Here is a 20,670-nt window from a genome sequence, read left to right on the forward strand (position 1 = left end):
GGGCATGCATGAGTGATCTTTTACAATGTTTCAAACTAGCAACATTTTATTTTGCAGGACAATTCATAAAAAGTCTATTTCTAATCAAAAAGTGGACTTGTTCCTCCAAAAAAAATGTATTTGAAATGCTGTAATCATTTGTCAACAAAATACCAATATAACTTGTGCTGTGCAGGTTTTTTTTTTTCATAACAAGCTTTTAACCAAGGCATTACCACAGCAGGTACAACAATGAAGCCAGAGAAAGATCATTAGCAGGAAAACCGATGTAATTACCCTCCTGTGCAATCTAGGCGTATAATGAACAGCATGTTTCTTTAGAATAAAATTGTTCTTACCAACTTATACCATCTCGGTGGGGTGTAATGTTGAAAAGGGCAAGTCAATCTAATTATGTACTGCAATATACTCTGAACATAAGCAATGCTTTTGTGTGCTATATTACATGAATGCAAGGTCTGAAAACTGGTACTGAGTAAAGTGGGGGGGACGGGGACGGGGGACTCCATGCACTTGAAATATTTAACTATGGTTCATTCTGAAATGAATCAAGGTTTACCCCCAGGTTACAAATGCAACAGATGTGTGACGAAGAACATTCAATAAATGTAGAAATTAATCTGCATTTCAAGACATGGCCACAACGTAAGAATTAGCCATGCAAAAAAAATAGCATTTCTGTTTCACTCAAGTTCTGTTGAGATACTGGATGGTACAGAAATTCAGACTGTTCATATTATTCAGCTATTTGTCACCCTGAATAAAGACTAGGGTGGGTATATATATATATATATATTAGAGGGTCCTTTTACTAAGGTGCGCTGAAAAATGGCCTGTGGTAGTGTAGATGCGTGTTTTGAGCAAGCACAGAATCATTTTTTAGTGCACTTGTGTCACGTCTGTGGCCGTGACCCCTCTCAGCCTCACCTTATTTCCTGTGGTCAGCTTCTGAGCTGGCTTCTGGCTGTTCTTTGTGAGTTAGTTCTGTCTCTGTCTTTGTGTGCAGGCTGCATTAGATTGTCTGTGTGCTGTCACCTGTTCCAGATTTCAGCCCAGTCCAGTCCGGATCTTCCAGACCTGCTTGTTCTGTTTGAACCTGCACAGCACCCTTAGTGTCCTGGTAATTGCTGCAGCTGAGTCTCAGGTGCTGCTGGGCTTATTAGCCCATTTGATACTCTCAGCCTTTGCCTTGCGTCTAAGGCCCTGGTATGTTGGTGCTTTTGCACTTCAGCCTGCGTTTGCCCATGAGTCTATGATATTTAAGCTGAGCTTGATTTCGTTGGTGATTTCTGTCAGATCACATTTGTAAGGAATGTATATTGTGACATCGTCTGCATAGATGAAAGGGTTAAGGCTTTGGTTGGATAAGGATTTGGCAAGTGAGGTCATCATTAGGTTGAAAAGGTTCGGTGATAGTGGTGATCCTTGAGGTACTCCGCATTCTGCTTTCCATGGTGGTGATATGCTTGAGCTTGATTTCACTTGATATGTTCTAGTGGTTAGGAAACCCTTGATCCAACTAAGTATGTGTCCGCCAATCCCGAAGTAATCTAGGAGTCTTCGTAGTATTTTATGGTTTACCATGTCGAACGCACTGGACATGTCGAATTGGAGAAGTATGCTTTTGCCTGTTGCTATTTCCTGCTTGAATTTGGCTAGGAGGGTAATTAGTACTGTTTCAGTGCTATGGAGGGGGCGAAATCCTGCTTGTGATTCATGTAATATTGTGAATTTGTTTATATAATCAGTAAGTTGTTTGGTTTCCATGCTTTCAATCAGTTTGACCACCAGTGGGATTGATGCTACTGGGCGGTCGTTAGTGATTTCCTTTTATTTTGTTCTTAGGATTTTTTGGTATTGGGGTGAGTAAGATGTTGCCATTTTCCTTCGGGGAGAGACCTTGTTGAAGTATGTAGTTTAAGTGGGATGTAAGGACTGCTATGAAGCGGTGTTTTGCTCTTAATGCCGTTTGGCGTTTTGTAGTTACTGCTTGCTTCAGAATACACACTGGAATCTCAGTACTGACTCCTACACTTACAATGTAAAGTGACCACTTTGGATATCACCACAATCTTTAACAAACATTACAAAACAGGGCTGCCCGGATTCTCTGTAGTATGCACAGATATGATTTGACGACTCTGCTTCTGAAATACATACACTGGTATAATTTCTTCGTGTCTTTGTAATCTGGCCCTATTTTAGCTTTATAGTATGACCTTTTTGGTCTGTCTTATTGCGTATTTGTATTTTCTTTGTATTTGTTTTCATGCATTGAGTGTGTGTTCGTCTTTTATTTTTTTTCCAAGCTCGTTCGAGTTTCCTGGATTGTGTTTTTATTTTTTTCAGTTCTTCGTTGAACCATGGTATCGAGTTATGCCTACGTGAGGTTCTTGTTCGTAAGGGTGCTATTTCCTCCAGTATGCTTCTGCATCTTTTATATTCTGAGAGGTAGTATAGAGAGTCCGTTTGTGCTGTCAATTGAAAAATTGTATCTGAGTACTAATTGGCAACTAATGATAACCTATAAGTAATAGCATGATAAGATCATACTGATGCACATTACACAGCTTTTATAGATGTAATTTGAATTGTAATCAATACAAAAGCTTTTTTTAGCAATCCCATTGAAGAATGCATTGCCACAGTCATGTCGACTTAAGACCAGAATGTGAAGTAGCAAAAACATATCAAAATTTTCAAGCTATGGGTGTTGTTGTGCTGTATTGTATAGGGTACAACACCCCTAGCTTGTCTGTGTGTGACAGACTGTCCCCCGGATTCTATATAGTGCGCTTAGATTTAGATGCTGCAATGGGAATGGATTCTATAACACTGAGCATAACTTAATTGGCTTAACAAGCCAATCAACGCTGATAGCAGTTAACAAGCAATAAGGACCACTAACTGGCACATTAGAATTTAGGCGCATAACTCGCTAAACGTATTCTATAACAATGTGCACCAAATTTCTAAAATGGGGAGGCAAAAAGGGGTGTGGCTATAGGTATTTCATAGGCATTCCAAATGGATGAGCGCAGATATCTGCACTGAAATATCAACTAAGCATATTCTATAATCGGCGCCTAAATCTAGGTGCCGATTATAGAATATGCAAAGTCAGCACTGATTTCTGCACCGATTTTTTAGGCGCAACATATAGAACCTTCTCCTATATGTTTGTATATATATTAAGCTGTGTATATGAATCAGATTCCCGCATTTCCCTGGTCCTCTGTGATTAGCCCTTATGAACACCTGTGTTTTGCTCTTAATGCCGTTTGGCGCTTTGTAGTTACTGCTTGCTTCAGAATACACACTGGAATCTCAGTACTGACTCCTACACTCAGTGGTGTGCTGGTAAATTTTTAACAACAGGCTCTCTCCCTGGTCCACCTCTGCGCCCCCCCCCCACCTCTATGCCCCCCCCCCCCCCGTCCACCTCTGCGCCCCCGCCAAAAAAAAACCCACATTTGCAGAGCTGGCTATACCCGGGGAGGGAGCGTGCTTTCAAACAATCTTTACATCCAAATTTACCTTCTTTTAATGTAAAAAAAAATCCTTTATCCTCCATCTTTTAAGACACTGCCTACCTGCTGGATAGTGATGGCACAAGGAAAGCAAGTGAAGACTAACTCAAAATAACCTGGCTGTTCCTTAGATGGGCACTAGTATTACGATATTGAAGATGCGACCATATGATGACTCTGCGGTTATGCTCCACTAATAAGTTAAAAGATTAACTGGATTTCTTGAAAGGATTATATAAACTTAGGATGCAGGACTAGGGACACACACATACACGTATTTAGCCAATATCATAATTCTTCATGTACAGCCACAAAACAACCTTTTAGGGTGGATAGTGTTCACAATGAGCTCCTTTTATTATCGACCAGATAGAGACAAGAGTTTTCAGTTTTGACACAGTATAAGTCATCACAAGAACAAAATATAAGAAAACCAATGGGCTGCTACAGGGGCTTATGGCCCATTTATGTTTAAACAAAAGAAATCTGCAAGAAACAAAATATTTTTATTTTGACTAATAAAACCACTTGCCCCTGAAACATGTTCAAAACAGAATAATCCATTTGTGTATCTAAAAGGTAAACTTCTACAAAACAGATTAAGATCTGATTCCATGTGCCCCAATGAAAGGAGAGTTTAATTCTACTTCCATTTAATTTCAATATATTCCATCATCATCTTTATAACACAAGGCTTCCCAAGGTAGATTACAACAACAGTTAAGATGAACCCATCAGGAAACAGGATATCCTCACTGAAATTTGGCCTTCTGTATTGTATACAGACAGTGTATTTATTATTATTTTTTTTTTAGTGTAGAAAAATGAGCACAAAATACAAAGTTTAAGATTGCTATTTCTACCAGCTATAATAATTTTTAAAGATGTTTTAGTGATATTCAATTGTTATTTCATGATATTTATATTATATGGAAAGCTTTCAAATAAATAAAAAATCTGTCCAATAAGTAAAAAAAAAAAAACGAAACAAAAACTTTTGTCCTCCACCTTTTAAGGCACTGCCTATCCAATTGAAACAGCTTTAGACTTGTTACAGATGGACCAAGAATTTAAAAAAATACAACGAGAATGTGGATGCAGCAGATCTAGGTTTGATTGCTTTGTTTGGTTCACTAGAGGACAGCTGTGGGGGGGGAGTGAAAACAAAGATTAAACAAATTGGTTTCCTTTCTTACCCTGGAGTAGATCGGCTGCCTCCTTGGTCCGGACAGTGTCCTTTGCCTGCCTGCAAGTAAGTAACGATCCGGTCGAACTGCGGCGGGGGATGGGGGGGAGAGGTTGAAGGAGGGAGGCAGGGAGAGGGAGCAGATACGGAGGGAAGAAACAAAGTTCAATGCATGGGGCAGTGGGAAGGGCAGCAGCAGGGGAGAGAGAATCAGGAACTCGGACGGGCGATGCACACGAACCTCTTGCCTGCAGTGCAGCACGAGGAGACAGGGTTGCCACACACCACGCATGGACCAATATCAGGTGACAGCTGGTGTGTTTGGGCATGCGTGCCTCCAGCTTCCTGCTGCAATTTGTGGAAAAAAAACCCCCATTCAAGTCGCAGCTGAGAGAAGAACAACCGGCTCTCTAAATTGTTCAAAAATTAACAACTGGCTCTGCAGAACCGGTGAGAGCCGGCTCCAGCACACCACTGCCTACACTTATCTACAATGTAAAGTGACCACTTTGGATATCACCACAATCTTTATGTTTCAACAATTTTTATTTTTAAATATAACTGCATGTTAACAAACATTTACTTTCACTGATTACAAGCAGTTGAGTTCCACCACGTCTTCATCTCCCTCCCCCCTCCCGTCAGCCCTCCCAGTAACTTCAATATGCCAAAACCCTCCATTGCCAGCTTATAGTATATATTTATAAAGTATTAACAATAAGACTTCGTCCTTTCTGTGTCATCTTATCCAAGTAGCATCCCCATATTTTAAAGAATCGAATTTTCCTTTTACAATGTCCTTTGGCCTCCTTTGCCTCCCAAACCAACAGTTGATGCACCTTATTGCGCCAATGCCAGAACGTCGGTGGGTTGGCTACAGTCCAATGTTGCATGATACATTTTCTTGCTACCAGATAGAGTTTTCGACACAACAGGGTTTTATCAGTATTCAATCCCCTATGTGGCTCCTTCATATCTAACACTAGCTGTAATGGGTTCATGTCTCTTCTACTACCCACCACTCCTGTAAGATAATTAACTATTTGCCTCCAATAACGTTGTATTGGTATACATTCCCACAGTGCATGATACAATGAGTTCTCAGAATTATTACATTTCAAACACATAGCAGTTTCAATTCCCCCCGATTTAAACAGTTGGACTTGGGTAAAGTATGCTCTGTGCATTATTCTATACGCACATTCTCTATAATCAGCTCCTCCTATTATGTGTGGAATATCTTTGATCTGCTTCATCATATCCCAAGAGTCCAACGCCCTTCCCATATCTTTCTCCCATTTCTGCCGGATCTGAATCAATTCTTTCCCCGGGGCTAGACTCCACACCTTCTGATGTATTTGTGATATGGAGGGGGCTTGTTCAGAAATCTCTTCAAAAAAAGTCTGAATCCTATTACCCAATTTGTTATTCAATACTTCTTTACTGAGTGATTGTATGTAATGTTTCAGTTGGCAGTAAGCATATTTGTCCCCCCAGTCCTGTTCAGTTTGGCCTATCAACTGTGTCAGTGATTTAATTTCGCCTGTTGTATCTAAAGCATCTGCCAAAGCTATTACCCCTAGTTGTTCCCATCTGTCAAAAGTTTTATTTTCCATCCCTGGTACAAAGGCCGGATTTCCTTTAATATTGATAAGTTCAGTTGTGTTCGGGTCCCCTCCTAGTAATGTCCCTAAAAATCTCCATGCTTCTCTTATTGGCTTGAGTAGAACATTATTTCTATGTATGTGTGGAATCTCTGTATTCCGCAAATGCAATAGTGTAACATAACGATAAGGACTAAAAAGCGCGTTTTCCATCTCAAGGGGTGTATGTTCTTGAGTTTGGTAAATCCTATCCCTCACATGTCGTAGGAGGCAGGCCATATTATACAGTTTAATGTTGGGAATTCCCAAGCCCCCCTGTTTCCATCCTCCCAACATATATTTCTGCTGCATCCTAGCTCTTTTCCTGGCCCAGCAAAACCTAAACACTAGTCTATATAGGTGTTTTATATCTTTCTGTAGCAATGCTATGGGTAAAATCTGTAGTGCATAGAGCCATCTTGGCAAAATGACCATTTTTATAAGACTTATCCTCCCCGACAAAGACAGCGTCAAAGTTGACCAGGAGTCCAATTGTTGGGTTGTCTGCTCTAGCAGTTTTGCTACATTTAATTGATATATCTCTCTCGGTCTAGCCGGTAGCAATATTCCCAAATATGTAAAGAAGTTATGTGTTTGTTTCAGAGGGAATCCATCCAGCCATAAGCCTTGGATGTCCGCATTAATCGCAAGGGCTTCCGACTTGTCCATGTTCAATTTAAAACCCGAATAGTCTCCATATTCATGGAAACTCTCTAAAAGATTGTCAAGTGTCTTCTTCGGTTTTGTAATTATCATTAACAAGTCGTCTGCAAATGCAGCCAGTTTGAACTCCTGTTTCCTAATTTGCACCCCATGTACCGCTTTACAATCATATATATCCCTAATGAGAGGATCCAATTGGAGCGCAAATAACAGGGGTGACAAAGGGCACCCCTGTCTTGTTCCTCTACCAATCTGTATTTCTCCTGAGACGTTACCGTTTATCAGTACCTGTGCTCTCGGTAAATAATACAATGCTCTGACTGCCTGCACAAAATTGCCATTGAATCCATATTTCTCTAGTACCGAGTATAGAAAGGCCCACTCCACTCTATCAAATGCTTTTTCTGCATCAAAGCTTATCATTAAAGCTTGTTCTTTGGAGAGACCTAATCCTTCCAAGGCCGCCAGAATGTGCCTCATGTTTTTCGTAACTGATCTACCTTGTACGAATCCCACTTGTGCTGGGTGTATGAGCTCAGGTAGTACTCTGCCTAGTCTGTTTGCCAGTATTTTGGCAAATAGCTTTGCTTCCTGATTGAGTAGGGAGATAGGTCTGTAAGATGTAACTAGTTTTTCATCTCTTTTAGGCTTAGGAAACACCACTATTCGGGCCAAATTTAAGTGTTCAGGCATCTTACCTTTTTCTATCCATTCATTAAATACCCTAGCCAAGGTAGGGATCACCGAGTCTCCCATCAGCTTATAAAATTCCGCTTTATATCCATCTGGGCCTGGGGCTTTGCCTGTTTTGCTCTGAGTAATGGCCCAGGCCACCTCCTCATCGCTAATCCTAGCATTCAGGCGATTCTGGTCACTGCCTTGCAGCTTCGGAATTTGTAGGCCCTCTAAATATAATTCCCCTGATAATCCCTCTTGGTCTGAGGCCCTATAAAGTTGCTGATAGTATGTTTGGAAAGCTAGCCTGATCTCATGATTGGTGTGTATGAGTTTCCCCTCCGTGGTTTTCATAGCTGTTATGTTCCTAGGTGCATACCTAGGTGCTATGAGGCGAGCTAGATATTTGCCCCCTTTGTTCCCATATCTATATAGTTGGAATCTATAATAGGCCTGAGACTTTATTTCTCTCTCGTGTAGGAGTGAATTCAGAGTTGTTTGTAGGGCCAATATTTCCTGCCTAATCTTGTTACCGGGATTCATGCCGTATTGCCTATTCCAGTGGTGTAATTGTTTTTCAAGCCTCACAATTTCTCTATCTCTTGCTCTTTTATATTGCGCAACATAACTTATAATTTCGCCCCTCAATACTGCTTTTGCCGCTTCCCAAAAATTAGTCGTTTCGTTCACTGAGCCTTCATTAAAGTGTTTATAGTCTGCCCATTTTGCGAGCAAATATTCCCTAAATTTTGCTTCTCTTATCAGGTATGCGGGAAACGTCCAGTTGTGCATCCTCTCATCTTTCCCTCCTTCGTTCCATTTCATTCCTATCACCGAATGGTCCGAAATTACACAAGGGTCTATATGGGCCGCCATGATATCTGTTAATAAGTTGCGGGATGCTAGTAAATAATCTATTCTAGATGATGTTCCGTGTGCTCTGGATTGGTGTGTGTATTCCTTGTCCAGTGGGTGTAGTGTCCGCCAGACGTCAATTAAGTCAAGCGTTGTACAAAAATCTGGTAGTCCTCTGGTATCTATTTTTCTTATTTTAGTTGGGGGGTGTGACCTATCTAGTATTGGATCCCATGTCATATTGAAATCGCCCCCCAACATTGTGGGTAGCGATTCCAACCGTGTGATCTGTTTGAGTACTTTCTTATAGAATTTTTGGTCCAGTACATTAGGAGCATAAATGCTTCCCAGAAGCATGTTTTTTCCATTTATCGTAATTATACCCATAACATATCTACCTTCTGGGTCTGTAATTATCCTATGCACTTTAGTTGCTAACCCCTTTCGTATGAGTATTGCCACCCCTCCTTTCTTTCCCAAGGCCTCAGATGCCACACAATCGGCTACCCACCATTTGGCTAGTTTGGCATGTTCAGTTTTGGACAAATGTGTTTCTTGGAGCATCGCAATATCTGCCCCTATGCGTTTAAGGTGCCTCAAGATTTTTGACCTTTTGATTGGGGAATGTATGCCCCCTACATTCCAAGATACTACCTTAATCTGTTACCTTTTTGTATCCGTTGTACTGTCTTTTGATAACACTTTACTTCTAGGAGTCGCCGGCCCAGCCTCCAGCCACCCCTTCTATGATGCCATTTTCTTTCTATTAGTTGTGTTTGGATTTTGGCTTTATAATGGGTTACTCTCTTCCCCTCCCACCCCTCTTTCCCAGTACTATCTCTATCTACTTGTGTTCTATTCATTATCCTTCCCTTCCCATTCTTATCCCCTCCCTGAAGTCTACCTTCCTCTTCCCCTCCCTGCTCCCCTTTGATATTCCCAGTCCCTATTGGACTTGTCACGTGTTGACCCCCTCCTTCTAGTCCCCCCCGTAGTACATTTTATCTTCTCATGCATTTCAATCTCCCGCAATATCTTTTATACTCTAGTATCAGTATTCCCGTAACAAGATCATATACTTTTAACATATAACTGTACCTCAGAATTTTCATCATCAATTCACATTTTTGACACATCCCGCCAGGGTTACAGCACCCTAGTCAGCTGTGTCCAATCCAAACAGTTGTGCTTTGTCCTAATGACAGTATAATGTCTATTCAGCATGAGAGTACTTTAGCCCGAAATCTCCTTATTGTCTTATCATTATATTCTTCTAACAAACAGAACTTTAGTATACTTAAACATTTTACTCTTAAACCTGGATATTATAGTTTGCTGCGCATTCACCAGCCTCAGAGACACCATATATAGTTATTAGGAGGGTTCTCCTTTATTTGTCGTCTCCTCAGTTCTTCTTTCCTGTTTTTTTGTTCCCGACTGTAATTGTCCGGTTTCCATATGTCCATGCGCTCTTCAGCAACAGCCAGCCATCTGTCATCCAGTCATTATCAGTATGTGCCGTCACCCCTGCCAATTCTGGTATCTCAGAGGAGTGATTTAGGTCTTTCACTGGTGTTGATTGTAATTTCCCACTGCAAATCAGGGCTGATTCCTCCTCCAATATAAGAAGGTCCTTTCGCAGCATCTCCTGCCAGATATTGTCATTATCAATTTCGCAGCTTTCAACCTTTTCCAGCTTCTCATTGTAATCCTAGGTTCTTGGGTAGAATTATAATCCACTTGTGTTTATGATTGGTGCCAGAACTTTGTCACCCTGTTTGCTGTGTCTTTGGTATACAAGTTTCAATCTCTCATGTCATTTTGGTTACTTCCTCCGCACTATTCATTCGTCTCTAGCTGTTAGAATGCTTTTAACATATTCTTGAGCTTCCTGTAACGTGTTGCACATGTGCGTATTGGACTGGTAAAATATCTTTAATTTGGCAGGATACAATAAAGCAAACTTGATTTTATGCTGCACCAGCTGGGAGCACATTGGTGAGAAGCTCTTTCTTTGGGCGGCAACCGCCATAGAATAATCTTGAAAACATAGGATTTTGTAATTGTTGTAGTTCAAGCTGGCTCCCGCTCGCAATTTCTGCATGATGACAGTTTTGTGATGAAAATTTAATACTCTGCAGATAACCACCCTTGGTCTGTTATTATTCTGTCTCACCGGGCCTACCCGATGGGCCCGTTCTATGACCAGTGGGCCCATATCTGTAGGTAATTTAAGTTCTTTTGTTAGCCACGTCTCCAAAAATCCTCGTAGCTCTTTGTCTCCCAACTCCTCCGGTAAGCCTACAAAACGAAGGTTGTTTCTTCTCGATCGATTTTCGAGATCTTCAATCTTTTCCGCTTGAGTTTCGATCGTTTTCAGGAGCTTGGAATACTGGCGTTCCACCGCAGTGACCTGATCTTCGAGGGCCCCCGTGCGCTGTTGAAAGCTAGCCACTTCCTGACTTAGTTGCGTCATGTGCGTTTGGAGACCCTCGAGTTTGGTTTCCAGCCCCTGTAGTTTCTTGTCTAAAATGACTTCCAGTGCTGTGGTGACTTCTCCCACGATTTCCGCTGTCCATGCGGAGCTAACTGTTATATTCGACGGACTTGCCGGGGCCGCCATCTTGTCTTCTCCGAGTTTGCTTTTTTCCTTGTCCCGTCGAATCGATTTGGCCGCCATCGCCCCTTTTGATCACCAACTAAAGTAGGTATATCGTTAGGATGATATCTCGATCCTTGCTGAGATGGTTTAGCTTCGGTTTGCGGGATTTCAAACCGGGGTTATCTAGAAGGAGCACGGAGCTGATCTTTTAGCGACCGCTCGCGTGCATGACGTCACGTGACTCGTATCACCACAATCTTTAACAAACATTACAAAACAGGGCTGCCCGGACTCTCTGTAGTACGCACAAATATGATTTGACGACTCTGCTTCTGAGATACATACACTGGCTTCCTATTCAATATCACATTTGGTTTAAACTTTTTTGTCTGGTTCACAAAGCATACCACGACAGTTCCTTACACCCCTACTTGATCTCTTAGGCTACCTGATACATACCGTTTGGTTTTGCCACTGCCTAAACATGCTCATTATGAATCCACCAGAAATTCCACTTTCTTTTTTTATGGCTCCCAAACTTTGGAACAGTCTACCTCCTTGTTTATGCACCAAACAATCATTTTTCAAATGCAAGTCCTTATTAAAAACTTTCAGATTAAAGTCAAGGGGACACTAAACAATGATGCCGAGACTGTACACCCCAGAGTTGCCTAACTTTTGGGGCCCTGTTTACTAAGATGTGTGTTTTTAACACGTGCTAATTTTTAGCATGTGCTAAAAACGCTAGCACGCCTACAGCATGGCTTAGTAAACAGGGTCCTAAGACAATAATGCTCAAGGTATTTTTAAATTTTTATCTTTGTTCTGTGTTTGTCATCTCGAAGGTGGTCTTTTTTTTTATTATTGAATGATATTCTTTTCTTTTTCTATTTTATTGCATTGTACATCGCTTCAACCTGTGCATCAGTTGGCGCGGTATTTCAAATGCTAATAAACAAACATATGAAATGAATATGGGGCCATTTTACTAAGTAGTGTTAAAAAGTGGTCTGCGCTTTCCCCAGCATAGGTCTTTCCTGTGCGCTAAGGCCACTTTTAGTGCTGCAGGGAAATGGCTGATTTTTCAATTTTAGAAATAATGGTCATTGATAATTTTCCCATTAGTGCGTGAGCATTTATGACACCTATTCTGTAGGCGGTAAGGGCTCATGCACTAACCACATGCTAATCTGTTAATGCATAGCAATGTAGATGCACTAATTACCGCAAAACATGCCTACTCAGCTTCCCCCACACACACATGCAAAAGCTACAGTGGAATGCCTGAATGCACTCTGTGGTAGTGCATTTTAACCTATGGTAAGCATGCATTATTGCTCACCATAGCTTAGTAAAAGAGCCCAAAGGTTTTTGTGTATTCATGGTGACAATTATTTATTTTTTAAATATATGTTGGGGCTTGGTGTTTCTTGGCCAATGATTATACTTGTTTACCTCTTGGTTTTATTCATGAAGGTATATGGCCACTATTGAACTGAAGCCCTTTTCTCCTTGTTTCTTTCTTTCTTTTTTTAATTCTTAAATAATTTATTTCAAAAGTGTGAAGACTGAGACACATACATTATAGACTGAATTGTTAAAGGCAGAATTTTGCTGATATTTTGGTTTCTTATATTTAAAAAACCTCAGATTATATTACCCCCCAAAATGCATTACTTTCATTGCCCTGGCAATTTCCAGGCACTTGATGACAAAAACAGAGCCTGGTTTCAGCCTGTCACCTATGAAATATGAGCACAATGTCCTGGTCATATGATACAAACTCCTGGACTGATCTGATTTTCCAACTGCTACCACGGACAGAAATGCTGTGAACAGGGGAGGAGCAGGATTACTGATTTACCATGGTTGTGTCTGTACAAGAAAGGTTTGCAATAAATTCAAACTCAAGATTATTAAATTGTTATACTGCCCATAAGAAAAACTTTCTGAGTGGCGTGCATAATATAACTAAAAGACAGAAAGAGAAAATAAATTAGTACAGCAAGACACAATGATTCTGCCTCTGTACCTATCTCCTCATATGGCAAGGGACATAAGGGGTCTCTGGAAACTCCATAAAGTATTAGGTGAATGCACCCTGAAACAGAAAGGTTTTTCAACCTGTTTTAAATTTCTGCAGTGACCCTCTAATCACAGGTCTGAGGGAAGAGGATTCTATAATGACAGACCAGTCACACTGAAGATTCTTATCCGGATGGCGTCAAGACAGGTATTACGAAAGAAAGGGACAATGAGGTAATTTTGTTGGAATAAGTGAAGAGTTCTGGAAGGAGCATATGGGATTAGTGGGTGTGATAAATATGGAGGCTGTCCATAATAGAGTACCTTATGCACTAGAAAGAGAATTTTAAACGTAATTCTATGATTTATAGGTAGCCAATGCTCTTCACCCAGTAAGGGAGGGTCATGGTCAAACAGTTTGGAGCCTGTCATGAGGTTCACTGCCATATTCTGCACAAATTTTAATTCAGGCTCTTTAGATCATATTCTGTCAGCTCTCCACTGCTAGAAATACTGACCAAAGTCCTGCTCATCTGCCGTGGCTGCAAATGTCTGAGAATGAGGTTGAGGAGCTGGCTTATGATGTCCATCTGGTATGCAAATTCTGGATAAACAATATTTTGCTCAATAATAGATCATGATCACAAAGTTTCCAGTTATTAGCTTTTCAAGTAAATGGTGCTCTACTATATATAATGGTCCAATAAAAGGTATCTCAACCTACATGTAATTCAAAATCCTAAGCAAAAATCCCCTCAAAAGCAAACAAAACAAAAAAAAAGGAATGCTACACTGAACTCTCTCTCATCTGTATTACTTACAAAATCATTTATTCTATTCATTACATGGATGTTTTATCAGATTTAACCAATAACAAAAAAGCACTATTTAAATTGTGTTCCGCATTCTATAGACCAGTGATACTTATTTCAATATTTTTAAATTATTTCGAGAATTTGTTTTTAATCTAGAAGGAAAAAGCCTTACTGCTACATTGGGGGCAATAGACCTTCTTCAAATAGCTGCAAAAATAAAAATATTAATCACCATATATAATTTCTTCATCACTCTCTTCCCACAAAAACATTTTCATCGTATTTACTGCTCTCCAGATCAATTTCAACATACTGAGCACTTTTTCAAAATGGTGGCTCAATGTTCCAAGGCCGATGTTTAAACTCCATTCACATCACTCAAAAAACGGATAGCCTACTATTGGCTCTCAAAAATGTCATTCACCCAGAAATATCAATCCAATTGGCTGGGTAATTTCAAAAGAAATGATTCCATTCAATACATGAATTCAAATCTCTGGGTGTAAAGTATTCAATTTAAAAATCCACCGCTTCTCCCTTTGTAGTAATTGCAATCAATGGTCTCCTCCTCTGATGCTGTTAAGCAGGGGCGTATCTGGACTCCGGCGGTAGGGGGGGCCAGAGCCAGAGGGAGGGGGCACATTTTACCCCCCCCCCCCCGCCGCCACCGACCCCCCCCCACCATTGTCAGAGCCCCCACCACCACCAATGACTCTCTCCACCCCCTCCCGCCGCCAACCCTCCCCCGCTGCCGTTGCTTACCTTTGCTGGCGGGGGGCCCCAACCCCCGCCAGCCGAGGTCCGCTTCCACCTGCCGCTAACTTAAAAACTACTTCTTCAGCCGGCGGGGGACCCCAAACCCCCGCCAGCCGCCCCGCGGTGTTTAAAGTTCATCTTCGGCCTCCGTGGCCATGCTGCTGTTGATAGGAGCTGTTGAATCCACTTCGGAGTCTGACGTCGCAGCACATACAACGACGTCAGACTCCGAAGTGGATTCAACAGCTCCTATCAACAGCAGCACGGCCACGGAGGCCGAAGATGAACTTTAAACACCTCGGGGCGGCTGGCGGGGGTTTGGGATCCCCCGCCGGCTGAAGAAGTAGTTTTTAAGGCAGCGGCAGGTGGAAGCGGACCTCGGCTGGCGGGGGTTGGGGCCCCCCGCCAGCAAAAGTAAGCAACGGCAGCGGGGGAGGGTTGATGGAGGTAGGGAGGTCCAGGGCAAAATCTGCGGGGGCCCAGGCCCCTGAGGCCCCACACAGATACGCCCCTGCTGTTAAGGACTCGATCAATTGCGAAATATTTCAAGTCTTCAAAACTGTGTTGCTGAGCAATACAATGCTCTACTATCCGTGCTTCTTCGATATTTCTATACAAAGCACTCCAATGCTCTCTGTTAGTCTCGTAATCAGCTTTCTGAACATCTGTCCTACACAAATCTGCGAACATGAACACTGTATTATATACACCACGAAATCAGCCATGTGATCAAATGTCTCAATTCATATTCATTATGATCTGTTGGCTTCACAAATTTGGTTACTGTAAGAGTAGATATACACACCAAACTACTGTATGCAAAGGTCAGAACAAATGGGTATAACAATGTCTGCAATGACTGGCCCTAGAGAACACCTCGCAGATCTTACCTTATGCACAAAGTTCTGAACCCTTCTACTGAAATAGGATGTAAAGGGGTCCTTTTAGAAAGGCGTGGTAGCATTTTTGGTGAGCACTAATGATTAACGCGCGCTAAACACTAGAGAAGCCCATAGGAATATATGGGTGTTTCTAGTGTTTTGTGCTAGCTTATTTTTAATACACGCTAAAACCGCTAGCGCGCCTTTGTAAAAGGATCCCAAAATGTCTAAGACTTTTTCCATCCCCCCCCCCCCCATCTGCACCACAGTGCCATCTACTAAATCTGGCCTTGTCCCCAACTTTGCACAGATTAATTGCACTTTCTTCTCAAAAAATGCATAATCTGGCATCTGAGAAAGTAGTCTCAAGGTGCTGCTTTCTCAACAAATCTGAAAACGTTTTCACACAGGGTTGGCTGCATTTTCAATGATTATAGAGCAGCATTTTTAAAACCGGTGTGTCGCGGCTGCTCCCCACCTCACTATCTTCCTCCTCCCACCCCTCTGGTCTCTCTCCTCTCCATTGCAATTCTACAAACTTTGCAGTTGCTGGCAGCAATTATAACGCGTTCCTCTGGCTAGCCCCAACTCTATTTGTACTGTACAAGAGGACATGCATTTCTTTCTATTTCTCTGGCGCTGCATGACATGCAGAGTCTGGTATCTCTGCTTTCAGTTTTTGTTTGCATGTTTTTTGTGGTTCCCTATTTTGTATCAGGTGAGAGTCCTGTTCTGCCTCTGCAACTGAGGTGAAGGATTCTGCTGGCATGTGGGGTCCATGTAGGAATCTGTAACAATTCATCTTGTTCTAGTTTCCCAGTAGCAGGTATATTGGTGTTCTAATGTATTTCAGTAGCATAATGAAATGAAATAACTACTTCTGAAGGTTACAGGTACGGGTGGGGATTGAGGAGATTACTTGCAGGGTTGGGTGGGGATGGATCTTAGCAGGAACAAGCGGGTATGGGTTAGATTCCAGTGGTATACCTTGACAATTTTTGCTCTTTGTAAGTGTGCCATTAGATGAAAGTCATCTCCCCACCATGAAGACCCCCCACAGTACTTCTCCCCACAGTGGGATGACTGCTCCAATGATATCCCCGCACCACATCCTGTCTACCAAAGACCGCATTCTCTAAGTACAGGCCAAGCACCTCCCCCACCTTCCCTTAGGCCCTCCAGGCCTACATTCTTAAATTCTGGTATCTAGTAGGTTTGGGGCAGGAGTGATTCCGACTTGCTCCTGTATCTTCCAGTGGCAGGTTCAAAATGGCACTGATGACCTCTAGCAGTAGTCTTGCGGTACTACTGCTAGGGTTGCTTGTATCATTTTGAACCCAGTGCCAGGAGAAGCAGGAACAAGCACACACATTAATGCTCCATCACCCTATGCCTATAAACAGTTCAGGTGGCCATGAGATTCATTTTATATGAATCATGAATTAACTATACAAGCCATCTGCCTCAGAACAGCCAGGAAACAAACAAACAAAAGCCCTCCTGTCTTCAGTCACAGCCCTACCAGTAAACTCCACCCTTCCATTTTTATAACATGCAGCACAGCAGAACTCCAGACTGCCTCATCACCTCCAGAACATTAAGTTAAATCCTGACCTCGTCTAGTATATTATTAAATCTATGGCTGCCTCATTATTTGAAGCCACATTGAGCATTCAGAGAAAAAGAGCACAATGTTTTCTCTTTTGCTTCAAGGGCAAACATTCGGAAGTTAAAATACAGACCAGTGTGTGTGTACAATCCAACTTGTGATTATACATTTTATTGAATTCACAGGAATTATTATGTACAGTTTCCATTAGGTGACCTAACATTAACTCATTCACAAGGATACTACCACCTACTGTACAATATGGCAACCTGGTTGACATACAGGTTTTCAGATTTCCTGAAAATTTCTATACCTATTATATTTTTCAGTCACAGTAGCTCAAATTTGTACATCAAACATATTATATTCCATCATACATTTATCTCCAGGAAGGATCTATTTATTCTCCTGGTTTTTAAGGATGAATTTTTAAATCTCCTGCACAAGCCCACAGTCTGATACGAACACCAATTTAACAACCTCAATTTATGTAGAGCTACGAAGTCATATGCCTATAGCTGGACGACTTTGCTGTTGTACACTCACTCGCACAGAGAGCCTTTTCTCTCACTCATCTGGGAGCTGAAGCAGAGACTAAGGGGCCCTTTTACCAAGCCACATAGGTGCCTACGTATGCCACCTACCGTGTGGCCCGGGCAGTAATTTCATTTTTTATGCACGCTGGAAAATATATTTTATTTTCCGGTGTTTGGCACTAACCGGGCGGTAATCGGAATTGTAAGCGCGCTGACGATTACTGCCCAGTTAACGTGTGAGACCTTACTGCTAAGTGAATGGGTGGCAGTAAGACCAATTTTCATTTTGTTGAACATCCATTTTCATCCCCCCCCCCCCATGGCCTTTTTTGCAGGTGTGATGAAAAATGGACCTGCGTGCGTCCAGTACACGCGTTTACACCAGCGCAGGCCACTTTTCAGCACACCTTAGTAAAAGGACCCCTTAGGCACAGAGGCCCCAATGCTCAAAAGTAAATGCGGGCGCTAGAGGACATTAGCACCATACTAGCGCCTGTATTTACCTGCGCAGAATGTTCAGAGCGTGGGAAGAAAAGTGCGAAGACGAACAATGTAAGTAGCATGCTAATGTAGTCAAACTCATGTTAATGAAGCCATTTTGCATTCCTCCCCAATGCTCAGAAAAGAGCGCCCAAAACAAAATTATATTACTGCTACAAAAAGTAATGCCAGGTCGGAGCAGGTGTTAGGGTGTTGGAAGAGAGGATTTCTCATGATTCTCATGCTTCTCTCACAAATCTTTCTGCAACATCTGCCGAACAGCAGACCCAAGCGAAAGCACGTTTGCGTTTGTTTCCTGCGTCTAAAGTTAAAGTGTTTCATGCTAAAAAGAATTTAAAATGCCCAATGCGAACACACACATTGGCATCTTTTCCTGCGTCTAAATGTGTCCAAACAAACAAAAAATTTAAAAATTAAGAACGCTTGTATATAGGATGCAAAAAACAGACGCCCAATGTGTGCTTTACTTTCGGATTTTACCAGGCGCATGTGCACAGAAGCCGAGTTTACCGCTGAACAATGCTGTGCATGTGCCAAGCAAAAATCCTCCTGCTGAACTCCCTAATGCTCAATGCTATGAGTACGCCTATATTTGCATCTCATTGGCGTTAAGCACTAGGGCTTTGTTCTGTGCTGTTCCGGTGGTAATTTTGTGGTGCTATTCGGAACAACGCCAGAGTTTTTAGCACTGGGGACAGACAGAGAGAAAGAGAGGAGACTGATAACAGTGATAACAGTCACAGAAACAAAGGCCCAGATGCACAAAGGTCCCGTTAAGAATCCGTCTGCATTTCCAAATCGGTAAAAATGTACTGATTTAGAAACACAGAGGAATTCACAAAGAGAATCGCATGCAAATGATCTGCTTGTTGCTTTTGTGACTCAGCTCATTTGCATGCGATATAGGGGAAGCCAGTTGGTGAGCTGAGCATGTGCAGAACAGATCGCTATGCGTGGCTGCTCTGCGTATGTTACAGACAGCTCTCATACACGCAGACAAGCTGTGTATATGAAAGCAGTAGAAATAGCCCTTTTTTTTTTTTTGCAAGCACAAAAGCGTTTTTGGGGTTTTTTTTTTGATGGACAGACCCATGTTGGGGCTCCCCGCTGCTAGGAAAATGTGGGAAAAGCCTAGAATATGCTCTCTGCTCTGAGAAATCAGAATCAGGGCTTGGTTCAACCCCCAGCTGTTTCTGCTGACATCCTGGAACGCCCATCTACCTGAAGATGGATTCTCATTGGCTGACTGCTGTCCCAACGCACCGCTTCACAATTGAATTGTGTGGAGGAGTGGCCTAGTGGTTAGGGTGGTGGACTTTGGTCCTGGGGAACTGAGGAACTGAGTTTGATTCCCACTTCAGGCACAGGCAACTTACTTAACCCTCCATTGCCCCAGGTACAAATAAGTACCTGTATACAATATGTAAGCCGCATTGAGCCTGCCACCAGCGGGAAAGCACAGGGTACAAATGTAACAAAAATAAAAAATAAAAAACATGAAGAAAAAAGACAGTCCCTGCTCGAAAGAGCTTACAATCTAAATCAGGACAGACAGCCAGGACAAATAAGGGATAAGAGTAGGGCTTCCCTGATAACATCACTCTACAGCTATGAGCTGATTGGATCCGAACTTCCTGGTGTCCCCCTCCAGTAGTGAGTGGGTGGGACATCCCAGGCTGTCCAATTGGTTTAGCCCCTCTCTGTTGTGCTTCTAGCATGGGGGATGCAGTTTCCCAGCAGAGGCTGTTTGACTCTTGTCTTCCTTGCATTTTTGGTAAGTCACCATTACTTTTATGCTTTACATTTACTGCCCCTCCCCCTCATTTCTTGAAAGTAAAATGTCATCTGAAAAAAATAATCATGGCACGGCTTTTATACACAGCTTTCATACACGCAAAGAAGCTGCATGCAAGCTGGTGTACTTTTTTTTTTGTTTCGTGCTCCATCTTCCCTGCCTTGTTTCTCCCATTCTATTTGCGATAATGACGAACCGACAGCTCCAGACCTCCTGTTAAAATTCCCACGGTAAATGTTGGGACTGCTTTTGTGCAAGGGGTCGAAAAGGCTGTGCATCGCCTTGCATGCACATTGTAATAGTAATTAGCTCATTATAATAGCTTTGCATTCCATTTTCATTAGCTGCTACCGTGACAGGAAAATGGCTCGGAGAACCCTTTTGTGCATGTCTCGTTTTACTATTTGCTTGCTAAACCAGCTAGAACTAGTTTAAAAACTGCATTGCTGGCTCCTTAGGTTTAGTGCATCTGGCTCACAGAGACTAGAAAGCAGCAGAAAGAAAGAGGAGGGGGTATGCCTCTGAAACCTGATCCCAGCAGAACTGAGGGCAGAGCAGCTGAGACCTGGAGATAATTAATTGGCATGGATTGTGTCTG

General features: G+C 42.1%; 1 protein-coding gene across 1 annotated transcript in view; it reads right to left on the reverse strand.

Annotated features, from left to right (window-relative positions):
• Nucleotides 1-20,670, reverse strand: part of LONP2 (lon peptidase 2, peroxisomal) — a 205,345-nt gene that overhangs the window by 38,218 nt on the left and 146,457 nt on the right. The window lies entirely within an intron of this gene.

This window comes from Microcaecilia unicolor, chromosome 5 (genome assembly GCF_901765095.1).
Source record: "Microcaecilia unicolor chromosome 5, aMicUni1.1, whole genome shotgun sequence".
Classification (NCBI taxonomy): domain Eukaryota; kingdom Metazoa; phylum Chordata; class Amphibia; order Gymnophiona; family Siphonopidae; genus Microcaecilia; species Microcaecilia unicolor.